The 12,500-nt window shown below is 40.3% G+C and overlaps 2 protein-coding genes across 2 annotated transcripts in view; one reads left to right on the top strand and one right to left on the bottom strand.

The window, feature by feature from the left end:
* LOC137972389 (uncharacterized) overlaps nt 1-576 on the bottom strand; it is a 28,990-nt gene extending 28,414 nt beyond the window's left edge. Inside the window, exon 1 of the mRNA XM_068819089.1 lies at nt 559-576. The gene's annotated coding sequence lies outside the window, so the exon portion shown is untranslated. The remainder of the gene's footprint in view (nt 1-558) is intronic.
* LOC137972582 (ER membrane protein complex subunit 1-like) overlaps nt 1-12,500 on the top strand; it is a 164,335-nt gene that overhangs the window by 135,260 nt on the left and 16,575 nt on the right. The window lies entirely within an intron of this gene.

The following is a 12,500-nucleotide window of genomic DNA, read 5'->3' on the forward strand; positions in this document are numbered from 1 at the left end:
TAACACCTGTTTTGTTAGACATGTACTCAGTACAAAGGCGGCCTAGCATAAATATTATTAGCATCACTCACAACTGATTGACTGTGGCATACCCGGTGAAAGGAATACCGACATAAGTTATGTAGTTGCTAGAACAACTTGCAAAATTGTTGAGGACCCTTTCATTAAAAAACACCTTTTCTAGCTTCCAATACCCGCCATATCTAGAATTTAAACCTTTTTCACTTCCCCTTCCTTCTCCCCCTTTCAATGTTGACTATTTAAGTTTCCAACATTTTTTTTGTCTTGCTAGCAACACTGATGGTGGGGGAACTGCAGTGTGAGAGATACTATTAGGTAAATTAATAATTGTCTTGCTAGCAACACTGATAAGGGGAGGGGGGAGGGGGGGAGGGGGGCTGCTGTGTGAGAGATAGTATTTTTGCAACTTGTTGTAGCTTTAACCCAAAGTACAGAGAAAATAACAGGAAGCGAATAAAAAATGATCAAAACTGGTTGATTACGCATAAATTAGTTGTTTTTTGTCCATTAACAAATGAGTATCAATGAGCAACTTACCACTGTCCCTCCAAATGGATGCCAAATGCCGTCAGGTCAAGCAATGGCTTCGTGAACGTAAACAAAATGACTCTGCAAATGCGATTTGACGTGATTATTACATGATCAAGTCTCAGGATAAAATGATTATGCACATTATGTTTAATATGTAGACGGTTTATCCTTATAACTCCGCATAACTGAAAGTAACTTTATAGCTTGGTGATCGAATTCTGAAACTTAATGGTGAGAGAGTTTACCTGGATCGATACAAAATGTCGACCAATGATATAACTTCCTCAGTCCTATATCGTAAAACGAAATTACTCCGCTTGGTGGTACTTACGTAGTTAATTTCCACAATGAAATTAGTTAAGTGTGTTTTCCTATCCTTCAAATTTTCCAACCACAAACTTCCAATCTGTCCTAACCAGTCTTATCACAAAATGACTGACAATCAAAACCTCCATGTTGCAATGAGGTCTTCATTCCCAGGCTTTCTCGCTTTATGGGAAGGAAAGAAGACAGACCCTGAGAGCGAGGTTTAACCACCGGCAGTCCATTAAAGTTGTTCGCGTCACTAGAGAGCGTGTAATAATTATTAACTAATGGGAAGATGACCTTTGAGTGCAAGCGGTATTGGGTTACAGGCAGCCTTTGAGAATTTAAACGCGTTATAAGACTTTGTATGGGAAATAAAATACCGTCGATTATAAAGCCTAAAAAACCGCTCAATTTAACGTTCATTCAATAAAATGAATAAAACTTCCCTCTGGTGTTCTCTTGTGCGTTTTGGTGCTTATTTTACCGTTTCGGGTATTCTGTGAAATCACTGTTCTAAGACGAAGTTCGTCTTAGGATAGTAATTTCACGAACTTCGTCTTAGGACAGTGATCTCACGGAATACCCGAAACGGTAAAATAAGCACCAAAACGCACAAGAATGAGGGGCCGTAAGGGGGTTTCGCGTGAAACGTGATCGACCGAATTTATTTTCTGTGATCCGTAATATAAAAAAATTAAAATTCGTGAACCGTTAATGATATGATTGTCGTGATACGTGAAAAAGAGAAATAATTTTCCGATATCCGTGATAACAAACACGAAAACGACCCTTTTTCCGTGAACGGCTACTTACGTAGACCCTACAAAGGGCTACGAAGTCGGTTTTCTTCATCTTGCGTGACAACAAACAAAGGGGTTTCGTATGACCGGTTGCGTAGTGTATGATATCAGTTCCAAAAATAAGCTGACGCGACCTTTGACACCAACCATCAGGAATCTTTATTTCATTTCCAGCCTTCTAAAGAAACACAACATCAAGCTACGCTCACATGGATCGAAAACACATTAACTCCATTGGCTAGAATTCTATAGCCAATCAGAACTTAGCAAGTTCGATCCTTCCATCGAGTACAAATAGAGACAAACACACATGGTTTTTGTAGACAAAGCTCTTCACCTTAAATCAAGCGATCGGCAACTGATGAGATCCACATGATAGCATCGAAACCGCGGTCTTGCCTGACCAAATAATATGCCAGAGAACTTCCATCTAGAGTCGGGTTATCTTAATGCCTCGACAAAGAAGCGACCTAAAGACATCGGCATCAAATATCAAAAGAGCATCCACGAGAACGAATTAACTCCAGAGGTTCAAGGAGGACAGCTACTGACCATGGCCACAAACCAAAACACGCTGAAGAAGACAGAAGAACGAGTGAAAAAATTTAAAAAAAACAAAACGAACCCGGGCCCGGGTCAAACATTTAAGAAAGGAAGATCACTCGCTTCTACCGCCGATGAATATATCGGTCGAAAGCGAGACGCCATATTTAAAGGTCACATTCACATTACTGCTGAGAAAATCAACACCAAGAAACTAATAACATTACTTTCGAGACCAACTATTTTCTTGGAAGAAAACGTATCACACAGCAGTATAGAGATTCAAATGTAAAGCCTCATAGGGCAAAAACCATTGCTAAATGAATACTACAGGAGCCGCCTAAAAGAGGCATCCATTCAAATATGTACTCAAGAGAGCAAAATTATGACAAAGGCAACAGAAACCAGACCACGTACAAGGGAGTCGTGCAGGCCTGTCAACTCTTTTTAACCCTTAAACCAATACAAATATATATATATATAGAGTAAGGCCACAAATCTTTTTCAAGTGTGAGTTTATTTTCCGTGAACCGTGAAACAAGAAAATTAATTACCGTGTTTCGTGATTTTCATTTTTTAACGGCCGTGAACTGTGCGCTTGACCCCCCCTTACGGCCCCTCAAGAATGCACCAGAGGTGAGTCAGTTTTATTCATTTTATTGAATGAACGTTAAATTGAGCGTTTTCTTAGGCTTTATAATCACGATATTTTATTTCCCATACAAAGTCTTATAACTCGTTTAAGTTCTCAACGGCTGCCTGTAACCCAATACCGCTTGCACTTAAAGGTCATTTTCCCACATAGTAAGTAATTATTACACGCTCTCTAGTGACGCGAACTTGGGCTGCCTTTGGTTTAACATGGCGACCTTCACTCAAGGATTCCACAGCAGCAAACTTGAGGAACAGCCGGAGGTGACTTTATCACACGGTCCCACCGACTCGCCTATAAGGAAGAGGGCGCTCTACGATTCATCGCTGGTACCTAATGTGACGGGATTTTCTCAAGCTGTGATACCTTTGGGATCATCTGTGGAAAGGCATGTCCACGCATCGAAGTACGAGACCTTCTTTTGTCTGAATGGCCAAGGAAAGCTTATCGTCGGGCAGAATGAGGAGCCGTGCGGTGAAGACCACGAACTGGCTTTAGAGAAGGGATGCTGTATTACAGTGGCGCCAAGGTTCTGGCATTCAGTTCACAATACTGGTGATCAAGATTTGGTAGTTATTTACTTTGGCGTAGCGTGTTCCGTTTGACTTGCTGATGCATTTCATTGAAGGAGCTTTGGTTAATCGCAAACTGTGCAAGTGGTGTGAAGGCTGCATATATCTTCATTACAGAGAGTCGGGTTTGCAGGGTTGGAAGTTAGAGCTCTGCCACTCGCCCACGCGAGTGTAAATTGAAATCGTACGGATGGTTTACGTCATATTGTTTATTGTTTATTGCTTTATTGTTACATATCAGACTCTGAGAAATGCATGAGAGCAGCCAAAGGCGGAGGCTTAAATGACATATGGACTTACATACCGCACTTTCATAGAAACTGCGGCGTACGGAGTTTTTGACACAAATAACGAGTGAATACAACTCCGTACAAAGCACTTTGTATGTCGTTAGCTGTTTATTACACATAAGACGAGAATTTTCATTTAAATAGTTTTCTGAACGCAAATTAGAAACAAAAACTCTCTAACAATAGAAGCAAATGCAAACTTAATTTAATTTGATAACAAAGTACAATTTGCACGAGATGCATGAGTGATCGGCTTGGAAAGGCCTTTACGCTATATCGTTGATTGGTTATACTTCCACAAGTGAAAGAGCTGTACGCCATTCTGATTGGCTGTATCTAAATCTTCGTATAGATTTGTACAAATGAGCTTTATGGAATACAATTCTCATGTTCTGTGTAATAAAGTAGATTACAGTACATGCATGTTGCCCATTTTCCGGCATTTATAGTTTGTAATCGGTTTAACTTCATGAACACGCACCAAAAATTTATTAGTTTCTATCAAATAAAGTTCATTTACCTACCTTTATAATGTTCAAAGGTTGGCCGCCTTCCTCCAGTATTATAGAAATTATGACCGTGACATTTTTGGCAAAGCTAGTAAGTTGCCCAGTTTCCGGCCAGCTAGTCCAGTTTCCGGCCATCGAGATATAGAACATTTCCTCGAGACCCCTCGACTTTCAGTTGACTAAAACCGACTGGTCAGTCCCTTCGCTATCTAAAAATGGGCTAGTGACCGTACGTAAGTTCTTCCAAGCAAAATAATTACTGAGGGGTATATGGTATTTGCGTGGCACATATTTCATTCCGGTAGCAAATACGTGCGAGTTACTGAATGTGTCTCTAGGTGGCCGGAAACGGGCACAGTAGCTCCAAATCTTCGTTAAGAGTTTGGCTGCTGAAATTTAGAAACAGCTAAATTCTAGCTTGTGAACCCCTAATCACTCTTATCTTTGATCTAAAGTCTGTCAAAAACTTATGAAGCTCCTTCATTCGCTCTAGGTCTTGACATTAGAAAGTTCTTGAGAATTCTAGAATTGCTCCAGTTAGAAGAGTTCTATATAGTGCTGAATTAAATATAAATTAAAAACGTCTGACAATATAAAGTTCAATAGCATTCTAGATAAAATGGTCGTAAGTGCAAAGTTCTAAAGTTTTAAGCTCCAGAGACCCAAGTTCTAGAGTCCGACATGTTACATGTTGCCCTCAGTGGGCTCTAGAATGTCTAGAGTTCTAGTCAGAATAGCTAGAGTCTCTAAGTGAGTTCTAGAACGTCTAAACTGCACTCTTATGGTTAACCCTGACCCTAGAACTTTAGAAATTTTTGCATCTCCATAGGGATTTGTTTGATATCCTTGAACTTACTGTAAGAAATCTTAGAGATTTGAGAACACCCAAAATGACTTTACCTATTTGTGAGCTTTTAAAAAATTTTCACTCACAACATGGACCATGGATATTGTAGAACTTTAGAATTTTTAGAGATTTTAGAGCCCCCAGACGGTTTGTTTGATATTATAGAACTAGAAATTTTAGAAATTTTGGAACACTCAAAAAGACTTACCTTTTTTGGAGCTTTAGAAATTTTAGACTGACAACATGGACAGAGGATAATGTAGAACATATAGAGATTTAAGACCTCCGAAAGGGATCATTTGATATTCTAGAACTTTCGAAAACCCGAAAACGATCATTTGATGTTGTAGAACCTAAGGAGTTTTATGATGTCCATAATGTTTGCTTAGTAAAATATATTCTAATATTCTAAATACAAGGCTAAAAAGGTTATCAAATGGTTAAAATTTAAAATGTTTGAACTAAACATCAGGGTTAAAAAATGATGACCGGCCGCATGTACATATATATCCTCTCTAATTCCCGATGGGATAAGTTTCGACACATAGGAAATAACTTGTTCGTTCAAACTGGGGCGCAGTTGTTGTATCATTAGCCCCTCGACGATCCTGCGCTTGTGGAATGTTCGCGCTGAGGAGAGAACACACCAAGTGAAAGAATGTGATGGGTTTTCCCGCAGGTGTTTTGCATATTCAGAGGTGTGAAGAGGATTTGAATGCTCCGCAATTCGCACTGCTAAGTTTCTCACAGTCTCGCCATTACATTATACCGTTCTTTCGACCACAACGACTGACGAAAGGCCAGTTTTGGCCACAAGAATAACAGCAAAAAAACCACTACTTTGTCGCGACCTTTCTATGAGGAAAATTTGTCCAGGAACCAAATGTCTGCATTAACAGCGCACAACAGGGCTACTCGTTGGTAACTGGAAAAAAATGTTCTTCTCCCTTCTTCCTCCGGTCGCGCCTCAGCCTTTTGATGAGGGCCAGTCTCGTGCTTCTCAAGTTGCCTCATTCATGCCCAAAAGAATTCTGGGTAATTCTGCCATTCCATCACAAGGGAAGACCCCCGCATGTCATTTCATAGTTTCATAGGGGCTAGGTCACGCAATTTTAGGCAATTTCAGCACTGATCAAATGGTCATAGAATTAACTAAAATATCAAAATAACTGTTCAAAACTATAGAAGATCTCTAACAAAACGCAGGGAAGACAAGAAGGAACATGGATGGACAAAACTGGAGAGGATTGAAATGAATTGAATTTGGGTAAATTTGAAAAACGTCGGCCCTCCGTTTTTCAAAATTACATCAGTCTATATTAAAATGTCATTTACAAAGCTGGAAAATCATTCTCAATTGTTATGTGGCCCTGATTTTGAAAATGAAAGACCGTTGCTCTGCCAATTTGACGTTTAAGGCTCATAATTAACAAAATTACCTAAAATAGCGTGACCTAGCCCCTTTAAGTGTCGGGCAACCCAGTCCTACCATCAAAATACACCATCGATTGAAGATTTTACCTTTCAAAACTTGCCAAAACTGTATCGGTAGGTCCTGGAATTCGTGTACAGAAAGGCCAGAGAGACAACTGCACTCGTGCAACGCCATGTTTACAGCAAAGCCGATTTTAGGCGTCCCAGTCTGCACAAAACCATATGCATCTCTCACCTCTGTCTCCAGAACACCAGACACGCAAGGTTCTTACATCTACGTTTATGCCTGTACAATCAACTGAAATGTCAATTCCTTTTAAAAAATAAAAATAAAAACAGCATCTTTTTTTGGTTGCGCATGCGCTGAAGGGATGTTTAAACAAGAGAGAAAAGAGCATATACCTCCAGACGTGGCGCTGGAGCGTCAAACCAAACGAGTCATCCCGGGATTTCGGCCCGTGCGATCCCTTTTGGACGCAGTTGGCCGTTCGCTGCTTTCTGCTACCGACCTTGCCTCCCGGTACGGCATTGAGGGAGAGATATGTCGGCCCCTAAACCATATGTGACAAATCCCACGCCTACTCACAGCTCCAGACTTCCCTTGTCATTACAATTTAACATAACATTTCGATCGCCTAAATATTCAAGGCAAAAGTCATCTTATCTCTCATATGGTAAGCACTGGAGTCGCGCAATACAAAGTGTACGCATGCGCCTTGCTAAAGGCAACATACACATAGGCCTAAACTTTCTTTCATCTCGAATTTCAGAGTAATACAAGAGTTAATATCTCCCGGACATTACATTTACGGCTAAAATACATAGGCCCATACGGATCAATAATTATGAGATATGAAATACTTAAGAAACGGTCATTTTTTAAAAAAAGCAGTTATAAAAAATGCGGCCATGTAGGATTCTCATTTTAAGACCTGTTAACTCGGTCAGTACGGATAAAAGAAGGAAGCGCATTCAATAACTTGGCTGATACTGAAGTAAGAAAGAGAAATAAGACCATAACTGGTTGTTCTTCGTTTATTGAGGGACTGAATGTAATTTCCGCGAACATCATGAGAAGAAGATCGGAGAGGAAACTTGGTTGTTTTTCATTTGCAGTAGCAGGAAAATCCTTCAAAAACAGACTTTTATACTATGAATATCATGATGAAGAAATTTTGAATGCACGTATTGCATAGAGACCATATACTTTATTAGAGTTTGCCTTAAGTAATCTGCAAATGTAAATCTTTAGTTAGTACTCTCTTATTTACATTATACCGTTCTTTTGACAAGAACGACTGACGAAAGGTCAGTTTACTGCCACAAGAATAACAGCAAAAAAAGCACTGTTTTGTCGCGAATTTTCTATGAGGAAAATATTTTCAGGAACCAAACGTCTACATTAACAGCGCAGGCCAGGGCTACTTCTTAGTATACAAAAATTTGGTTTTATCAACGGAGTTGATAATGTAAATTGGCCACGGTACAGAGATTCTAAAGGCTGACGTTTCGAGCGTTAGCCCTTCGTCAGAGCGAATCGAGGGATTATGGGTTACGTGTAGTTTTTATAGTAGAGTAGGAGCTACGCTATTGGTGGTAACATGGCAACGTGAAAAATAGGAATATATTAGTTAAATGAAAAGCGTTCGTTAATACCGTGAGGATTAAGGGTGCCGATTTGAAAGATGAATTTTTGTTCCAGATTCTTGCGGCTTTCCGTCGTACCTAGATGTAGGGAAAGGCCGCAGATAGCCATGTGTTTTTTGGAGTGGTTAGGCAGATTGAAATGGCGAGCGACTGGCTTGGATGCATCCTTGTCATTCTTCTCAACATCGCGAAGGTGTTCGCGGAATCGGTCACCTAGTCGTCTACCTGTCTCACCAATGTATAATTTATTGCATAACGTGCAGGTTATGCAATAAATGACATTTGCGGAGGTACATGTGAAACGATCGGTGATCTTAACAGATCGCTTAGGTCCCGATATCTTGCTATTGTTAACAATGAAAAGACAAGTTTTGCATCGTAAGCGCTACTTCTTAGTATCTGGCTAGAAATGTTCTTCTCCCTTTTTCCTCCGGTCGCGCTTCAGCCATTTGATGAGGGCCAGTCTCGTGCTTCTCAAGTTGCCTCGTTCATGCCCAAAAGAATTCTGGGTAATTTTGACATTCCATCACAAGGGAAGACCCCCGCATGTCATTTCATAGTTTTGTTTTTTTAAGTGTCGGGCCACCCAGTCCTACCATCAAAATACAGCATCGATTGAAGTTTTTAGCTTTCAAAACTTGCCCAAATTGTATCGGTAGGTGCTGGAATTCGTGCACAGAAATGCCAGAGAGACAACTTCACTCGTGAAACGCCAAGTTTACAGCAAAGCCGATTTTAGGCGTCCCAGTCTGCACGAAACCATCTCTCGACTCTGTCTCCAGAACACCAGACACGCAAGGTTCTTACATCCACGTTTATGCCTGTACAATCAACTAAAATGTCAATTCCTTCTAAAAAATAAAAATAAAACCAGCATCTTTTTTTGGTTGCGCATGCGCTGACGGAATGTTTAAACAAGAGAGAAAAGAGCAGTACCTCCAGACGTGGCGCTGGAGCGTCGTACCAAACGAGTCATCCCGGGATTTCGGCCCGTGCGATCGCTTTTGGACGCAGTTGGCCCTTTTGCTGCTTTCTGCTACCGACCTTGCCTCCCGGTACGGCATTGAGGGAGAGATATGTCGGCCCCTAAACCATATGTGACAAATCCCACGCCTACTCACAGCTCCAGACCTCCCTTGTCATTACAATTTAACATAACATTTCGATCGCCTAAATATTCAAGGCAAAAGTCATTTTATCTCTCATATGGTAAGCACTGGAGTCGCGCAATACAAAGTGTACGCATGCGCCTTGCTAAAGGCAACATACACATAGGCCTAAACTTTCTTTCATCTCGAATTTCAGAGTAATACAAGAGTTAATATCTCCCGGACATTACATTTACGGCTAAAATACATAGGCCCATACGGATCAATAATTATGAGATATGAAATACTTAAGAAACGGTCATTTTTTAAAAAAAGCAGTTATGAAAAATGCGGCCATGCAGGATTCTCATTTTAAGACCTGTTAACTCGGTCAGTACGGATAAAAGAAGGAAGCGCATTCAATAACTTGGCTGATACTGAAATAAGAAAGAGAAATAAGACCATAACAGGTTGTTCTACGTTTATTGAGGGACTGAATGTAATTTCCGCGAACATCATGGGAAGAAGATCGGAGAGGAAACTTGGTTGTTTTTCATTTGCAGTAGCAGGAAAATCCTTCAAAAACAGACTTTTATACTATGAATATCATGATGAAGGAATTTTGAATGCACGTATTGCATAGAGACCAAGAGATTATGAAGGTAAGAGAAGTAATCCCTCATACTGGCCCTATTCGCATCGTAATCCCTCTTAGGTTATTTTTAGATCTCCTGCGAGATCCGGTATTCCCACGAGGGTTAACTGATAGCCAATCACATGTCCTCATTTTTACCAATGTTGACAGCTGAGCGAATTCCCACGCAATGATTCGCGTCGTTCGCGATTTACCATCAAACAAAAATGGCGGAGGATGTTGAGACAAACGCGTATATACATTTTATGGACGAACGTGACTTGTTGACGACAGAGTTAAGCGATTACAATGACTTATGTTTTGAAACCTTTATCTTGGAAGGAACGAGTTATGTAACCGACAGGATTTTGTACAGAATGGCAAATGGAAGACTATAGTCGATAAGTACGATCTCTCTGACTTTAATAAACGCATTCTCGGTTTCCTTTGCGGGATTAAAATATGATGACTTAATTCTTATATGGTGATAAAGTAGACAGATAGAGCTCTACAACAGTACCAAACATGAAAGGAAAACGTGAATCAAGCGTCCGATAAAAATTTTTGAACCCGTGTTATCGGATTAAAATGAATTTGCAAAAGCACGTATGTTAAATATAGCTGTCTCCTTAAAAAAAGATTTAACACGGTTTCGTATATGGCACAACCTTGAATGTGGTATCATTGAAAACTAGACAATTAAGCGATTTCAGTTATAGATGTTTGAAACCTGTATCTTGAAAGGATTCGAGTTTTATAAGCGACAGAATTTGTAAACATTGGCAATTCGCAGACTACAGTCAACAAGTAATATATCGCTGACTTGGTTAACGCGTTCTTGATTTTCTTCGCGGGATTAAAATCTGACGACTTAATTCTTAGATATTCATAAATTAGACGGATATCAGACAGTGCGATAAAAATGTATGAACAAGTGGTATCGCATGGAAGTCAATTTGCAAAGCACGCATGTTAATATACCTGCATCTTTCAAAATTATTAAACTCGGTTTCGTACATTGGACAGTGTTGAAATTAGTGTCACTGTAAACAACACAGTTAAGCGATTTGAATGCGGATATATCTTTGCATCTTGTATCTAGAAAGTAACGAGTTTTATAGGCGACAGAATTTTGTACACAATGAGATATCGCATATTCCTGACTTGGTCAACGCGTTCTCGATTTTCTTAGGGGACTCTGCATCTGTCAAAATTATTTAACACGGTTTGATAGATTAAAATTCTTCAAATTGGTATCACTGTAAACTAGACAGTTAAGCAATTCCAAGGATGTATGTTTGAAACCAGTATCTTGCACACAATGAATTTCATCAGGCCATAAAACTCAATTTTGAAAACGGAGAGTGGCATCGTACAGAATTTGCTGCACTTTCCCTCCGCCACGAAACTTCCACGTCACGCGCGCGGTAACATTATCCGCGGGAAAATTGATATCATCTAAAAATAACCTAAGAGGGATTACGATGGGAATAGGGCCAGTATGAGGGATTACTTCTCTTACCTTTATAATCTCTTGATAGAGACCATATACTTTATTAGAGTTTGCCTTAAGTAATCTGCAAATGTAAATCTTTAGTTAGTACTCTCTTATTTACATTATACCGTTCTTTTGACAAGAACGACAGACGAAAGGCCAGTTCACTGCCACAAGAATAACAGCAAAAAAAGCACTATTTTGTCGCGAATTTTCTATGAGAAAAAATTTTTCAGGAACCAAACATCTACATTAACAGCGCAGGCCAGGGCTACTTCTTAGTACCTGGCTAAAAAAGTTCTTCTCCCTTTTTCCTCCGGTCGCGCTTCAGCCATTTGATGAGGGACAGTCTCGTGCTTCTTAAGTTGCCTCGTTCATGCCCAAAAGAATTCTGGGTAATTCTGCCATTCCATCACAAGGGAAGACCCCCGCATGTCATTTCATGGTTTTTTTTAAGTGCCGGGCCACCCAGTCCTACCATCAAAATACAGCATGGATTGAAGTTTTTAGCTTTCAAAAGTTGCCCAAATTGTATCGGTAGGTGCTGGAATTCGTGTACAGAAAGGCCAGAGAGACAACTTCACTCGTGAAACGCCAAGTTTACAGCAAAGCCGATTTTAGGCGTCCCAGTCTGCACGAAACCATTTCTCACCTCTGTCTCCAGAACACCAGACACGCAAGGTTCTTACATCTACGCTTATGCCTGTACAATCAACTGAAATGTCAATTCCTTCTTAAAAAATAAAAATAAAAACAGCATCTTTTTTTGGTTGCGCATGCGCTGACAGAATGTTTAAACAAGAGAGAAAAGGGCAGTACCTCCAGACGTGGCGCTGGAGCGTCAAACCAAAAGAGTCATCCCGGGATTTCGGCCCGTGCGATCCCTTTTGGACGCAGTTGGCCGTTCGCTGCTTTCTGCTACCGACCTTGCCTCCCGGTACGGCATTGAGGGAGAGATATGTCGGCCCCTAAACCATATGTGACAAATCCCACGCCTACTCACAGCTCCAGACCTCCCTTGTCATTACAATTTAACATAACATTTCGATCGCCTAAATATTCAAGGCAAAAGTCATTTTATCGCTCATATGGTAAGCACTGGAGTCGCGCAATACAAAGTGTACGCAT

This window comes from Montipora foliosa, chromosome 10, assembly GCF_036669935.1.
Source record: "Montipora foliosa isolate CH-2021 chromosome 10, ASM3666993v2, whole genome shotgun sequence".
NCBI lineage: Eukaryota > Metazoa > Cnidaria > Anthozoa > Scleractinia > Acroporidae > Montipora > Montipora foliosa.